The sequence below is a fragment of the Eumetopias jubatus genome, unplaced genomic scaffold (genome assembly GCF_037043125.1).
Source record: "Eumetopias jubatus isolate StellerSeaLion01/CBP00866 unplaced genomic scaffold, mEumJub1_p1.0 scaffold_17, whole genome shotgun sequence".
Lineage (NCBI taxonomy): Eukaryota > Metazoa > Chordata > Mammalia > Carnivora > Otariidae > Eumetopias > Eumetopias jubatus.
The window spans coordinates 463,445-480,583 of NW_028274823.1; the positions used below are offsets into that span (position 1 = coordinate 463,445).

General features: G+C 44.8%; 1 pseudogene; it reads right to left on the reverse strand.

Annotated features, from left to right (window-relative positions):
• Positions 1 to 15,229: 15,229 nt before the first annotated feature.
• Positions 15,230 to 16,141, reverse strand: LOC114221808 (olfactory receptor 287-like; annotated as a pseudogene).
• Positions 16,142 to 17,139: the final 998 nt, after the last annotated feature.

A 17,139-nucleotide genomic window follows, 5' to 3' on the forward strand; every position in this document is an offset into this window, starting at 1 on the left:
GGTGCCCAGACAATGGACATGGGGCCCCTGGGAGCACAGGATGAGGAAGGTCACCCAAGAGATGAGGCTTAAACAGAAACATTGAATCAGCACAAGAGAAAAGGGTGTCCCTGAGAGTGGGAGAAGCACATCAAGAACACAGATCAGTAAGAAAACACAGGCTACAGAAAGGAGCCAGGTCTCAGAATAGCCACACCACTGTCTGTGTGTGCAGAGTGGTATGGCCACAGTGATGAGAGAGGATAGGTTTTCAGAACATTCAGAGCCACCCACCAGTACCCAGCCAGTGACCCAAGAGCCATCTGGACTCCTTCTCTCCTCACTCCACATCTAGCATGTCCCCACCCCTCAGATCTCCCTCCCAAATGCTTGTCCCCAGTCTCACGTTGCCACCATCCCATCATGTCCCCCTGATGATGCTGGAGTCCCAGTCTGCCCCCAGACCAAGATCAGACAATTTCTAAAATTCATTTTCCTTTGGACTTCACTCACTTCTCCCTCCAAACACAGGAAGCTTCCAGGTAGAGCTGTGAGTTCTGCCCACATTCAGATCCTGCTGGCCAGTCCCCAATGTCATTCGGTCTCTCTGTGCTGTGATCTCATCTGTAACATGGGACTGCAACGGTGCCTGCCCCCTATTTGTGGTGAAGGAGGGCACAGCCATGTGTGAAGGTTGTTAGGACAACTCTTTTGTGCTCTTCTTTTGTGGTCTTTTGTGCTCCTCCTTCCAGTATCAGCTTGAGAGTCACACTCCCTAATCCCCCAGCTGAGGTTGAAGTCCCCATGGCACCCTAGCCCTGTCAGTCTTGGTTACTTCCACAGTCTGTCCTAATGACCTGAAAACCTGTCTTTTCATAAAGCAGGAGCCTGGCCTAATGTGTTTATGGTGTCTCCCCAGGACCCAGGCAGCACCTAGAACACAGCAAGACATCAAAACATTTTATGGGATAATGGAGACTACCATGCTCCATGGTTGCTGCTATGAGGATGGAAATACAGGAGAATAAGCCAATTTGAGAGAAGAGCATTTCATTTTTGACCTGTTGAATCCGAAATCCAACTGGACCACCAGGTAGTTGGATAAGTGATTCCAAAAGAAGGAAAGAATGTGAGGTGTTGGGAACCATCAGTGAACAGAAAAAAGCTGAAAAACTACTAGAGTCTATGGTAACACTTGAGGATACAGTCAGGTCAAAAGATAAACCCTGTGCTATAACTAGACCTCAGAGGCATAGTAAGAACAGCCGAGGTGTGTATGGGTGCATGCAGGGATTCATGCACCAGACAGGACCTGAATGGCCTTCCTACTCCCAAGGGCTTGTCCATCTCTGGGGGACTTTCCAGGGGGTGGAGAGATGAGAGACAGAATAAAGGGGATCCAGGTCTTGGGCAACATGACAGCTCACCAGAAAAGCCCTCAGCTGTGTGGGCTCAGTGGGCATCCAAGAATGGCAGATCAGAGGGAGGAGATTCTCCCCTGAGCTCGGCAGAGCTGCAAACCGTGGTGCATCAGGAAAGAGGCTGAGGACCAGGAGAAGCACTAGGGGGAAGGTTTCACTTTCCCCTGTGCTTTTGGTTGTTTGAACTTTAACTAAGTTTGTTTGTTTTCTAGAGGAAGGAGGGATAGTAAGTTAGGTGATGAAGCCTCAGGGTGAAAGTCTGGGTACAACTTTGCAGACTGGCTGGCTGTGCTGACCTCTGCCTGTCTTACCCGGTGCGTAAAACAAGATGATGAACTTACCTAGTCTACTTTTCAGGGAAGCTGTGGGCATGAAATGAAATGAAATTATCTATAAAATGTAATGACCAGACCGCATGTAAGGAATCACTGTTGCTCACATTCACCAGGTCAATAGCACAGCATAGGAAACAGGCCTTCTCACACTGTGGGGTATAAACTGGCACAGTCTTTTGATGCAACTTGGCTGTAATTTGTCAAAGAATCAAGCAGGAGTCCAAAGAATTTCGTTCAGGCACATTCTTTGCAGTATTATCTATACAGGAAGAACATTGAGATCCATTAAATGCCAATTAGTAGGAAGTAATAGCAAATAAAGCCACAAAAAGACAGGGATGGATCTTAAGTGCAAATGGATAAATGAAATAACCCAGTTGAAAAAAAATATTTTAATAAAAAAATAAATTTTATACTATATCCAGCTAGGCTGTCATTGAAAATAGAAGGAGAGATAAAAAGCTTCTAGGACAAACAAAAACTAAAGGAATTTGCAAACACGAAACCAGCCCTACAAGAAATATTGAAAGGGGTCCTCTAAGCAAAGAGAGAGCCTAAATGCAGCATAGATCAGAATGGAACACAGACAATATACTGTAACCGTCACCTTACAGGCAATACAATGGCATTAAATTCATACCTTTCAATAGTTACCCTGAATGTAAATGGGCTCAATGCCCCAATCAAAAGGCACAGGCTATCAGATTGGATTAAAAAACAAGACCCATCAATATGCTATCTGCAAGAGACTCATTTTAGAACCAAAGACACCCCCAGATTGAAAGTGAGGGGGTGGAAAACCATTTACCATGCTAATGGACACCAAAAGAAAGCTGGGGTGGCAATCCTTATATCAGACAAATTAGATTTTAAAACAAACACTGTAATAAGAGATGAAGAAGGACACTATATCCTACTTAAAGGGTCTATCCAACAAGAAGATCTAACAATTGTAAATATCTATGCCCCTAACATGGGAGCAGCCAATTACATAAGGCAATTAATAACAAAAGCGAGGAAACACATTGACAACAATACAATAATAGTGGGGGACTTTAACACCCCCCTGACTGAAATGGACAGATGATCTAAGCAAAAGATCAACAAGGAAATAAAGACTTGAAATGATACACTGGACCAAATGGACTTCACAGACATATTCAGAACATTCCATCCCAAAGCAACAGAATAAACATTCTTCTCTAGTGCCCAGGGAACATTCTCCAGAATCGATCACATCCTACGTCACAAATCAGGTCTCAACCGGTACCAAAGGTTTGGGATTATTCCCTACATATTTTCAGACCACAATGCTTTGAAACTAGAACTCAATCACAAGAGGAAAGTAGGAAAGTACTCAAAGACATGGAGGCTAAAGAGCATCCTACTAAACAATGAATGGGTCAACCAGGAAATTAAAGAAGAATTTAAAAAATTCATGGAAACCAATGAAAATGAAAACACAACTGCTCAAAATCTTTGGGATACAGCAAAGGCAGTCTTGAGAGGAAAGTATATAGCAATACAAGCCTTTCTCAAGAAACAAGAAAGGTCTCAAATACACAACCTAACCCTACACCTAAAGGAGCTGGAGAGAGAACAGCAAATAAAGCCTAAACCCAGCAGGAGAAGAGAAATCATAAAGATCAGAGCAGAAATCAATGAAATAGAAACCAAAAGAACAGTAGAACAGATGAACAAAACTAGGAGCTGCTTCTTTGAAAGAATTAACAAGATTGATAAACCCCTGGCCAGACTGATCCAAAAGAAAAGAGAAATGACCCAAATCAACAAAATCATGAATGAAAGAGGAGAGATCACAACCAACACCAAAGAAATACAAACAATTATAAGAACATATTATGAGCAACTCTGTGCCAGCAAATTAGATAACCTGGAAGAAATCGGTGCATTCCTAGAGATGTATCAACTACCAAAACTGAACCAGGAAGAAATAGAAAACCTGAACAGACCTATAACCACCAAGGAAATTGAAGCAGTCATCAAAAATCTCCCAACAAACAAAAGCCCAGGGCCAGATGGCTTCCCAGGGGATTTCTATCAGACATTTAAAGAAGAATTAATACCTATTCTCCTGAAATTGTTCCAAAAAATAGAAATGGAAGGAAAACTTCCAAACTCATTTTATGAGGCCACCATTACCTTGATCCCAAAACCAGACAAAGACCCCATCCAAAAGGAGAATTACAGACCAATATCCTTGATGAACATGGATGCAAAAATTCTCACCAAAATTCTAGCCAATAGGATCCAACGGTAATTAAAAGGATTATTCACCTCGACCAAGTGGGATTTATCCCTGGGCTGCAAGGTTAGTTCAACATCCGCAAATCAATCAACGTGATACAATATATTAACAAAAGAAAGAACAAGAATCATATGATCCTCTCAACAGATGCAGAAAAAGCATTTGACAAAGTACAGCATCCTTTCTTGATCAAAACTCTTCAGAGTATAGGGATAGACGGTACATACCTCAACATCATAAAAGCCATCTATGAAAAACCTACAGCGAATATCATTCTCAATGGGGAAAAGCTGAGAGCTTTTCCCCTAAGGTCAGGAACGCGGCAGGGAGGTCCACTCTCACCACTGCTATTCAACATAGGATTAGAAGTCCTAGCCACAGCAATCAGACAACAAAAAGAAATCAAAGGCATCCAAATCGGCAAAGAGGAAGTCAAACTCTCACTCTTTGCAGATAATATGAGACTGTATGTGGAAAACCCAAAGACTCCACCCCAAAACTGCTAGAACTCATACAGGAATTCAGTCAAGTAGCAGGCTATAAAATCAATGCACAGAAATCAGTGGCATTCCTATACACCAACAACAAGACAGAAGAGAGACAAATCAAGGAGTCGATCCCATTTACAATTGCACCCAAAACCATAAGATACCTAGGAATAAATCTAACCAAAGAGGCAAAGGCTCTGTACTCAGAAAACTATAAAATACTCATGAAAGAAATGGAGGAAGATACAAAGAAATGGAAAAACGTTCCATGCTCATGGACTGGAAGAACAAACATTGTGAAGATGTCAATGCTACCTAGAGCAATCTACACATTCAATGCAATCCCCATCAAAATACCATCCACCTTTTTCAAAGAAATGGAACAAATAATCCTAAAATTTGTATGGAACCAGAAGAGACCCCGAATAGCCAGAGGAATCTTGAAAAAGAAAAGCAAAGCTGGCGGCAGCATCACAATTCTGGACTTCCAGCTCTATTACAAAGCTGTCATCATCAAGACAGTATGGTACTGGCACAAAAACAGACACATAGATCAATGGAACAGAATCAAGAGCCCAGAGATGGACCCTCAAGTCTATGGTCAACTCATCTTTGACAAAGCAGGAAAGAATGTCCAATGGAAAAAAAGACAGTCTCTTCAACAAATGGTGTTGGGAAAATTGGACAGCCACATGCAGAAGAATGAAACTGGACCATTTCCTTACACCACACACAAAAATAGACTTCAAATGGTTGAAAGACCTAAACGTGAGACAGGAGTCCATCAAAATCCTAAAGGAGAACACAGGCAGCAACCTCTTCAACCTCAGCCGCAGCAACTTCTTCCTAGAAACATCGCCAAAGGCATGGGAAGCCAGGGCAAAAATGAACTATTGGGATTTCATCAAGATAAAAAGCTTTTGCACAGGAAAAGAAACAGTCCACAAAACCAAAAGACAACCGACAGAATGGGAGAAAATATTTGCAAATGACATATCAGATAAAGGGCTAGTATCCAAAATCTATAAAGAACTTATCAAACTCAACAGCCAAAGAACAAATAATCCAATCAAGAAATGGGCAGAAGACATGAACAGACATTTTTCCAAAGAAGACATCCAAATGGCCAACAGGCACATGAAAAAGTGCTCAACATCGCTCGGCATCAGGGAAATCCAAATCAAAACCTCAATGAGATACCACCTCACACCCGTCAGAATGGCTAAAATTAACAAGTCAGGAAACGACAGATGTTGGTGGGGATGTGGAGAAAGGGGAACCCTCTTACGCTGTTGGTGGGAATGCAAGCTGGTGCATCCACTCTGGAAAACAGTATGGAGGTTCCTCAAAAAGTTGAAAATAGAGCTACCCTGTGATCCAGCAATTGTACTACTGGGTATTTACCACAAAGATGCAAATGTAGGGATCCGAAGGGGTATGTGCACCCCAATGTTTATAGCAGCAATGTCCACAATAGCCAAACTGTGGAAAGAGCCAAGATGTCCATCGACAGATGAATGGGTAAAGAAGAAGTGGTATATATACACAGTGGAATATTATGCAGCCATCAAAAGGAATGAGATCTTGCCATTTGCAACGACGTGGATGGAACTGGAGGGTGTTATGCTGAGTGAGATAAGTCAATCAGAGAAAGACATGTATCATATGACCTCACTGATATGAGGAATTCTTAATCTCAGGAAACAAACTGAGTGTTGCTGGAGTGGTGGGGGTTGGGAGGGATGGGGTGGCTGGGTGATAGACACTGGGGAGGGTATGTGCTATGGTGAGCGCTGTGTATTGTGCAAGACTGATGAATCACAGATCTGTACTTCTCAAACAAATAATGCAAGATATGTTAAAAAAAAAAAAGAAAAAGAAGAAGATAGCAGGAGGGGAATAATGAATGGGAGTAAATCAGAGGGGGAGACGAACCATGAGAGACGATGGACTCTGAAAAACAAACTGAGGGTTCTAGGGGGGAGGGGATGGGGGGATGGGTTAGCCTGGTGATGGGTATTAAAGAGTGCACATTCTGCATGGAGCACTGGGTGTTATGCACAAACAATGAATCATGGAACACTACATCAAAAGCTAATGATGTAATGTATGGTGATTAACATAACAATAAAAAATTTTTAAAAATAAATAAATTTTTAAAATTTTAAAAAAGAAAGAAATGATGGTATATCCATTTACTGGAATGATAACTGCTAATTAAAAATTAAGTCTTACACAATTATCATATGGTTTCACTTATTTGTGGAACATAAGGAACAGCATGGAGGATATTAGGAGAAGGAAGGGAAAAATGAAGGGGGGGAAATCGGAAGGAGAGATGAACTATGAGGGACTATGGACTCTTGAGAAACAAACTGAGGGTTCTAGAGGGGAGGGGGGTGGGGGGATGGGTTTGCCCAGTGATGGGTATTAAAGAGGGCACATACTGCATGGAGCACTGGGTGTTGTATGAAAAAAATGAATCGTGGATCACTGCATCGAAAACTGGTGATGTATTGTATGGTGACTAACATAACATAATAAAATTAAATTAAAAAAGAAAAAGAAACAGTGCATAAACCTACAAAAATTTAAGACTTAAAACTATTATTTGTTGGTGTGAAAATATATATTCATATATTAAATGGAAATTTAGGTGGCAAACTTTGATGTCCTGTGATTATATTTTTGTAAGAGTGGGGATATACTTAGAAAAGTATTTCAAACAATCTAAATATACACTAAACCATTAACGTGGTTATTTCTTAACCACCCTTACAATGAGCATATAAGGTTATTTGTCCCCTTAAAAAAAGCTCATATATCTATTAAAGAAATTGAACCAATAATTAATAACCTTCAAGAAGAAAAAGCCCCAGACCCAGATGGTTTCACTGTTAAGTTCTACCAAACGCTTAAGAAGGAAATGATACCATTCTCTACAAGCTCTTACAGAAACTAGAAGCAGAGGGAATACTTCCTAACTCATTCTATACAGCCAGCATTACCCTAATACCAAAATCAGACAAAGACATTACAGGAAAGAAAAACTATAGATCAAAATCTCTCATGAACATATATATATAAATCCTCAAAAAAATTATTAGCAAATCAAATCCAACAATTTCTTTTGGGGAAAAAATTATACACTACAATCAGGTGGGATTTGTTCCAGGTATACAAGATGGGACCTCTGAAAATTCATTAATGTAATCCATCACATCTAAGGGCTAAAGAAGAAAAATCATATGATCATATCAAAAGATACAGAAAATGTCATTTGAGAAAATACAATATCCATTCATGATGAAAACTCAGCAAACTAGGAATGGAGGGAAACTTCCTCAACTTGATAAAGAACATCTACAAAAAACCTACAGCTAATGTCATGCTTAATGATAAGAAACTAGATGCTTTCCCTTCTGAGATTGCAGAAAACGCAAGGATGCCCCATCTTGCTACTTACATTCAACATCATACTGAAAGACTGAGCTAATGTAATAAGACAAGAAAAGGAAATAAAAGTATACAGATTAAGAGGAAAGAAAAAAAATTCTGTTCTCAGATGACATGATTGTCTATGTAGAAAATCCCCCCCAAAAAAGACCAAAAAACTCCTGTAACTAATAAGTAGTTACAAGTTTGCAAAATACAAGTTCAATATACAAGTCAGTTGCTTTTATATATTACCCATATCTCAGCAATAAGCAAATAGAATTTGAAATTTAAAACACAAAGCATTTACACTGGCAAAAATTAAATACTTAGGAATAAATCTAACAAAATACACATAAGTTCTACTTAAGAAAAAAATATAAAACTCCAAAGAGAGAAATTAAAGAAAATCTAAATAAATGGAAAGATGTCCCATGCTGGTGCATAGGAAGACTTAATATTGTCAAGATGTTAATTCATCCCAATTTTATTCATAAATTCAATGTAATCCCAATCAAAATTCCAGCAAGTTAACTTGCACTGATTCTAAAATTTAGCCATCACAATACTAAAAGAACAAAGTCAGAAGACTGACACTACCTGACGTCAAGACTTATTGTAAAGTTACAGTTATCAAGCCATCATAGTACTAGTGAGAGAATAGACTAATTGACCAGTGAAACAGAACAAACCCATGTAAGTGCAGTCAACTAATCATTGACAAAGAAGCAAAGGCTATAAAATGGAGAAAGAACAGTCTTTTTTTTTATTTAAATTCAATTTAAATAACATACAATGTATTATTCGTTTCAGGGGTAGAATTTTTTTTAAGATTTTGTTTATTTATTTGACAGAGAGATAGAGAGAGAGCATGAGTAGGCAAAGTGGTAGGCAGAGGGAGAGGGAGAAGCAGGCTCCCCACTGAGCAGGGAGCCCTATGTGGGGTTCGATCCCAGGACCCTGGGATCATGACCTGAGCCGAAGGCAGACGCTTAACCGACTGAGCCACCCAGGCACCCTCAGGGGTAGAATTTACCGATTCATTAGTTGCATATAACACCCAGTACTTATTCCATCAGGTGCCCTTCTTAATGCCCACCACCCAGTTACCCCATCCCCCCCACCTCCCTCCAGCAGCCCTCAGTTTATTTCCTATGAATAAGAGTCTCTTCTAGTTTACCTCCCTCCCTGATTTCATCTTATTTTTCCTTCCCTTCCCAGATGTTCATCTGTTTTGTTTCTTAAATTGAAAGGACAGTCTTTTTCAACAAATGGTGCTGGAACAACTGGATGTCCACATGCCAAAAAAAATGTAGATAGTGACCTTACACCTTTCACCCAAAAAATTAATTCAAAATAGATCCTAGAACTCAATGTAAAATGCAAAACTATAGAACTTCCAGAAGGTAACATAAGAGAAAATTAAGGTGGCCTTGGGTTTGGTGATGACTTTTTTAGGTACAACACCAAAAACACAATCCATGAGAGAAAAAGTCAGTAAGTTGGACTTCATTAAAATTAAAACTTCTGCAAAAGACACATATCAGATAAAAGATAAAATATCCAAAATATTTAGAGAACACTTAAAACTCAATAACAAGAAAACATCCAGTCAAAAAATGGGCAGAGGACATGAACAGACACTTCTCCAAAGAAGACATACAAATGGCTAACAGACACATGAAAAAATGCTCCACATCACTGGCCATCAGGGAAATACAAATCAAAACCACAATGAGATACCACCTTACACCAGTTAGAATGGCCAAAATTAACAAAGCAGGAAACAACAAATGTTGGCGAGGATGTGGAGAAAGGGGACCCCTCTTACACTGTTGGTGGGAATGCAAGCTGGTGCAGCCACTCTGGAAAACAGTATGGAGGTTCCTCAAGACATTAAAAATAGAACTACCCTACTACCCAGCAATTGCACTACTGGGTATTTACCCCAAAGATACAGATGTAGTGAAAAGAAGGGGCACCTTCCCCCCAGTGTTCATAGCAGCAATGTCCACAATAGCCAAACTATGGAAGGAGCTGAGATGCCCTTCAACAGACGAATGGATAAAGAAGATGTGGTCCATACATACAATGGAATATTACGCAGCCATCAAAAGGAATGAGATCTTGCCATTTGCATTGACATGGATGGAACTGGAGGGGATTATGCTAAGTGAAATAAGTGAAGCAGAGAAAGACAATTATCATATGGTTTCACTCATATGAGGAACATAAGGAACAGCACGGAGGACCATAGTGCAAGGGAGGGAAAACTGAAGGGGGAGAAATCAGAGAGGAAGATGAACCATGAGAGACTCTGGACTCCAGGAAACAATCTGAGGCTTTCAGAGGGGAGGGGGTGGGATGATGGGGTAGCCAGGTGATGGGCATTAAGGAGGGCACCTGTTGTGATGAACACTAGGTGTTATATGCAACTAATGAGTCATTGAACACTACATCAAAATACTATATAGTGGCTAACTGACCATAATAAAAAAATTATAAATAAAAATAAATAAATAAATTGGCTATTAAAAAAAACAAAGAAGACAATAAGAAAACAGAGAACCCAATTTAAAAATGAGCAGACACCCCACCAAAGAAGTACAGATAAAATAAGCTTATTTTATGAAAAATAAAATGAAATGCTTATTAGGGAAAAAAATGCTTATTAAGGATTGCAAATTAAAACCATGAGATACCACTATGCATCCGGTAGAATGACTAAAATCTAAAACACTGACAACACCAAATGCTGGGAAAGATGCAGACCAGCAGGAACTCTCAGTCATTGCTGGAAGGAATGCAAAACGGTGCAGCCACTTTGGAAAACAGTTGGCTAGTCTCTTACATTATTAAACATGGTCTTACCTTACTATCCAGCAATCACACTCCTAGGTATTTACCCAAGTAAGTTGAAAACATATATACACAAAAATCTACATTTGAATGTTTATAACAGCTTTATTCGTAATTGCCAAAATCTAGAAGCAGCCAGGATGTTCTTCAATAGATGAACAGGTAAATAAACGGCGGTCCATCCAGACAATGGAATATTATTCAGTAATAAAAAAGAAATGGGCTATCAAGGCACACAAAAAGACCTGGAGGAAGTTTACATGCATGTTGCTGAGGGAAAAAAGTCAATCTGGAAACAGTCCACACTGTACAATTCCAATCGTGTGGAATCTTCTGGAAACAGTCCACACTGTACAATTCCAATCGTGTGGAATCTTCTGGAAACAGTCCACACTGTACAATTCCAATCGTGTGGAATCTTCTGGAAACAGTCCACACTGTACAATTCCAATCGTGTGGAATCTTCTGGAAACAGTCCACACTGTACAATTCCAATCGTGTGGAATCTTCTGGAAACAGTCCACACTGTACAATTCCAATCGTGTGGAATCTTCTGGAAACAGTCCACACTGTACAATTCCAATCGTGTGGAATCTATATAACTATAGAGAAAGTAAAAAGATCAGACGCTGTCAGGGGTTCTGGAAGGAAAGGAGGAGGGACAAACACATGGAACACAGAGGGTTTTAGGGCAGTAAAACTATTCTGTATAATACTGTAATGGTGGGTACACTGCATATGCATTGGTCAAGACCCACAGAATGTATACAACTCAGAGTGAACCCTGATGTAAATTATGGACTTTAGTTAATAATAATGTATTAACATTGGTTCATCAATTATAACAAATGTACTCTACACTAATGCAAGATGTTAGTAAGGAAAAACTGGGGGGAGGGGTATATGGGAACTGTACTTTCTGCTCAATTTTTCTATAAACATAAAAGTGCTCTTAAAGTCTATTATTTTAAAAATCCTTTAAAAAATTTCCCTTAAAAAGAGAGAAAAGGATGAAACAGCAGGAAATGTCAAAAGCTGGTTCTCCTTCACTGACTTATGGAGGACCCCAAAACCCTCAGAGGACCTGGAGTTCTGCCCCAAAGGGACAAGAAGCCTGTGTCAACAGGGTTCCCAGGTGAGTGTGAGCAGGACTCAGACCAAGGCTTGCACACTAACGTTCATAATTTAAAGAGCACAATGTTCAAACTAAATGTTCAATGAGCTGCTCTAATTTGTTGCCCCACACACACATCTTTCTAGATGCCCATTTTGAAACAAACTTTCCTAAGGAAGGTCTGCCCAGCACCAGGTCACTGTGGTGGCCTTGTCCTCCTGTGACTCGTTGAGTCACAAAAGCTACACAAAGACCAGGTAACTATAAATGCTCTGGAGCACCCTGCAGGTATGAATCCCACCCTCCCGACAGCCAATGTTCCTCACCATGACCATCAACACATTTGCCGTGAGAAAACGGAAGCTTGGAGAGGTCAGAAATTTGACAGAGATGCCCCAGCCAGAGCCCCCTCCCTGGTCCCCAGCACTCATTTCACACCCCTCTCCCCATGGGGAACCTCTGAAGGGCTTCGCACCCTTCCAGGCCCAGCGAAGGCAAAGACGCCCCACCCACCCCAATCTGGGACCAGCTACAGTTCTCTGGATCCTGCACTCACACTAAAAGATAATAAAAGATAGCAAAAAAGGGCGGGGGGAGATGGCATTTCCTGCTGGTGAGACTGCAAGTTGGGACAGCCACTCTGGAAAACAGTATGGAGTTTCCTCAAGACGTTAAAAATAGAGCTACCCTATGACCCAGCAATTGCACCACTGGATATTTACCCCAAGGACACAGATGTAGAGAAAAGAAGGGCCATATGCACCCCAGTGTTCATAGCAGCAATGTCCACAATAGTCAAACTGTGGAGGGAGCTGAGATGCCCTTCAACAGACGAATGGATAAAGAAGATGTGGTTCATTTATACAGTGGATTACTCAGCCATCAGAAAGGATGAATGCCTACCATTTGCCTCAACATGGATGGAACTGGAGGGGATTATGCTAAGTAAAATAAGTCAAGCAAAGACAGACAATTATCATATGGTTTCACTCATATGTGGAACATAAGGAACAGCAGGGAGGACCATGGGGGATGGGGAGAAAGCTGAATGGGAAGAAATCAGAGAGGGAGACAAACCATGAGAGAGTCTGGACTCTGGGAACCAAACAGAGGGTTAGAGAAGGGAGGGCTGTGGGGGGATGGGGTAGCTGGGTGATGGGTATTAAGGAGGGAATGTGTTGTGATGAGCACTGGGTGTTATATGCAACTAATGAATCATTGAGCACTACATCAAAAACATGCGCAAAAGCAAATGCGCCCAGAGCGCGCCTGTTGTTTCTCCAGGTACCACAGGGAGGGAACTGAGCTGTGGCCCCCTCCTGCTCTCAGTCCTTTACCTGGGAAAATCCTTGATGGGTGCAGGGACAAGGAGCATTTGTAAGTGGCTTGGTCGGGTCCAGTCTACATGGGCAATGACCTCTGACTGCAGCCACACTGAGGGCTGGGCACCTGCCGCTGCCCGGGGCCCTAACCTGGGCTAAGGTAGGGACAAGCAAGGGCCAGATTCCACCTCCCTGAGCAGAGGAGCCTCCAGGAATGATTAGCTGAGCCCACAGCGCCAGAGGGTGGGGATGGGGGGCGGGGCCCACAGAGAGGCAGGGCCCACAGAGAGGCAGGAAGCAGAAGAGCTTTGGTGGATTCCCCCACTGGCGCCCCTCACGGTCACCCACAGCAATGGCCACTTCTCCAAGAAGAGGAGTCTACAGTGAAGGGTGGATGAGACAGAAAGGCCCCTTCCGAGTGAGTGGCTGGTGGCCTGCAGTAGTTTCTGGCTGTGTTGATCCTCATCTGTGTAGCCTTGAGGGGTCATTCAGTGTCTCTGGGCCCCTAATGTCACAGAAAATACAAAGTTACAGGACCTTCGCCTCCCTCCCTGCCCTGCCCCTGGCCGGTCTCCCCCTGCAGGTGATAATCAGGGGTCTACACCGCTGTGAGCTCCAGTGTGACTCGCCATAATGACGTGAAGTATTTCTAATTTTCCTCACCCCTCTAGCAAAGACATGAGCAGATTTTATGTGGACACTCTTTAATTCATTATCTAGAAAATAACTTCACAAAAGCACAAAGACTTCACGAGCATCATTAGCTACAGATGACTGAGTGTACAAGTCAGAGAGAGAGTATACTTTTGCTCTGGCCCTGGGCCAAGGGGGGGCTCTGGGAACCCCAAATTCCCACTGGAGGGAGACGGTTCCTCAACCCACTGGGCAGGTGTTGACCAGCACCTGTAGGCACAGCTCTGTTGTGGGCGCTTGGTTACTTATGAGCGCTCACCAGAACCCCCTGGGCGCGGCGCCTGTCAGTTCTGCCTGGCCCTTGTGTGAGGTGGAAAGAGAGGGACGACTGTGCCCGCTGCATGTGGGGACAATGGCAACAACAGCATCTCCTGAGCACTTGCTCCCACCAGACCCTGTGCTTAGCACTTTGAACACGCCGATTCATTTAATACTCCTTAGGGCTCCATGAGACCACACATTCACGGTCTCCATTTGTAGATGAAGACGCAGAGATTCAGAGTAGTTACATGACTTGCCCAAGCCATGCTGGCAGAGGCTTGGAGCCCATGCAATGATGGGCTGTGGGACCAGACCAGGTCTCTCACAGAAGTTCTGGACTTGGAGGACCTCACATAACTGATTCACTCAGAGGCTGAACCAAGCCCCCTTCCCTGTGACACCTGTACATCCCACAGTGCAGACCCCAGAAGGAGGTGAGTCCTAGTGGACATGCTAGGAGGCAAACCCACACACTGACTCCACATGGCCCTCAAAGGCTGCCAGGCTTCCTCAGCAAGGTCTGCACACACATTTCTCTGAGTTCTCTCCTTCATGGTCAACCTCCCCCTGCCAGCAATGGGGGAAGACACAAGAGAACACAGGTGTTGGCGGTGGGGGAAAATCCCAAGGGCAGACAGCCCACCCCTCACTAACAAGACAGCTATCGGCCCCCCAAGACCCAGACCAGGTTTGGGGCTCACAGGCTGGTCCAGTGCCCAGTACTTGGTGGGCGATGAGTATCTGCAAGTACATATAGTGCTTCTTAGGGCCCCATTTCTCTTCCAGAATCTGGGTTTGGAACTCCAGGGGCTGAGCACCCTAGGCCAGGCCTGTGAGACAGGTGGAAACTCCCTGAGGCCAGGATGGGGTGGGGGGGGCTCCTCCACACTGCCAAGCACCCAGCCCAAAGCCCCCTGCTACCCAAGAGCCCCAGACCATGCTGCGATATCAGGGTGCTGTTTTCAGCCCATGCAGAGACAATGATGCTGAGAACTGGCTCCCATACAGGGGACAGTCAGATGTCCCAGTCTTGCTGGGTGGTCTCCGAGGGGCTCACATCCCCTGCACCCACCTCCACAGAGCCTCCTTGATGTCCTTGTCCCTCAGGGTGTATATGAAGGGATTCAGCACGGGGTGACAACAGTGTTAAGCACTGTGACGGCCTTGGTCAGGTCCAGCGAGCTCTCCACTGAGGTCCTCACGAGCAGGAAGATGATGGAGCCATACCAGATGAGGACCACCGTGAGCTGGGAGGAACAGGTGGAGAAGGCTCTGTGCCGACCAGCGACGGAGGGGATCCTGACTATGGTGACGATGATGCAGGCGTAGGAGACCAGCGTGATGAAGCAGGAGCCCAGGATGACGCAGAAGGACGCCAAAGGACGCCAGCTCCACGGCCTGCGTGTCGCTGCAGGACAGCACGATCCAGGGCGCGATCTCCCAGAAGTGGTTGATGACGCGGGAGCCGCAGAAGGAGAGGCGGGCAGAGAGGGCGGCCGGCACGGTGACGGCAGAGAAGCCACACAGCCAGGAGCCCAGAGCGAGGCGGGCAGAGAGGCCAGGAGTCATGATGCTGCTGTAGCACCGCGGCAGGCAGATGGCCGGGTGGCGGTCGTAAGCCACGGCGGCCGGTGCAGCCCAGCGAGAAGACGAAGGACATCTGCACGCGCAGCCGGCGAAGGAGATGGCCCGCTGCGCGAGGCGAACGTGGCCAGGGTCTTGGGCACGCAGGCCGCAGTGAACCAGATCTCCAGGAAGGAGAGGTTGCAGAGGAAGAAGTACATGGGCGTCTGCAGGGGCCGGTGCGCCCCGACCAGGGAGATGGTGGCCAGGTTGCCGGCCATCGTGAGCACGTGCATGACCAGGAGGAGGAGGAAGAGCCCCACGTGCAGGCCCTGCGCCGGGGAAGCCCAGCAGGATGACCGGCCCCTGCGCGGAGAGGTTCTGGCTGCCGCCCCAGGCCATGAAGCTCTGTTGGGACACAGACCACTGCAGGCCAGTAAGAGGGACCTCCCACCCCAAGTGCCCACTGGAGACCCAGAAACAGAGGGGATGGCCCTGGACCCCCTCTTTGGGGTCTACTCACCTTGTCTCTATCCCAGGACTCCAGCCAGGCCTAGAGTCCCTGTGGGAGCCAGCGAGTGGACCATGGACATTGCCCTCCTCGGGAAGTCGCTCAGAAGGAGATTGGACCTAGGTTATCAATTGCTTGCCACCTGGGGCGGGGGGAACATCTCCTCATTCTAGACTCTTTCTCACCTGGGGCTGGGGGGGGGCGGTCCTTATTCTAGACTCCTTGCCACTTGGGGGGGAGGTGGTCTTTATTTGAGACTCCTAGTCACCTGAGGGGTGGTCCTTACTCTAGACTCAAGAAGACTGGGAAAGAACAAGAATTGTCAAGTTTTCACAAATGAAATTATGTATGGCCCAATTTTTAGCATTTTCATCCAACAAACCACATTGATTCCTAGTGAAACATTCTTACCTATGTGCCCAGTAAATCCCGCCCCCCCGCCACACCCCCAACACAACTGTCAGAGGAAGCCCATAGGGGGCCCTGCTCTTCTTGCCTGGGGCTGTCACCTTGGATTATTTGTTAGCTGGAAACTGGGCAGACAGGGGGGCCTTGAAGTGTGAAATTGCAAACAGTTGTATCACCAGCGCCCCCTCCTGTCTGGAAGCTGAGGGTTGCACTGTTGGGGGGGACCTGCTGGAGGGGAGGGGGTGCCGGAAGGTGGCTGTCTGCGGGGGAGGGGGAGGGGCTGTGGCACCATGAGGAGGGGGTTTAATTCGAGCTGAGCTCGGTTCCTTAGTGCCCAGCCCCTCCCCAGGGCTGAACCCTGCCAGCTGGCTGCCCTGGGCCAACAGGCACCCGATGTGTGTCCAAGGGGGTAGCTGGCCAGAGGCCAGCAGTGACCTCACGAGTGTGGAGCCCAGAGCCGGCAGCAAGGCAGGAGGGGCCC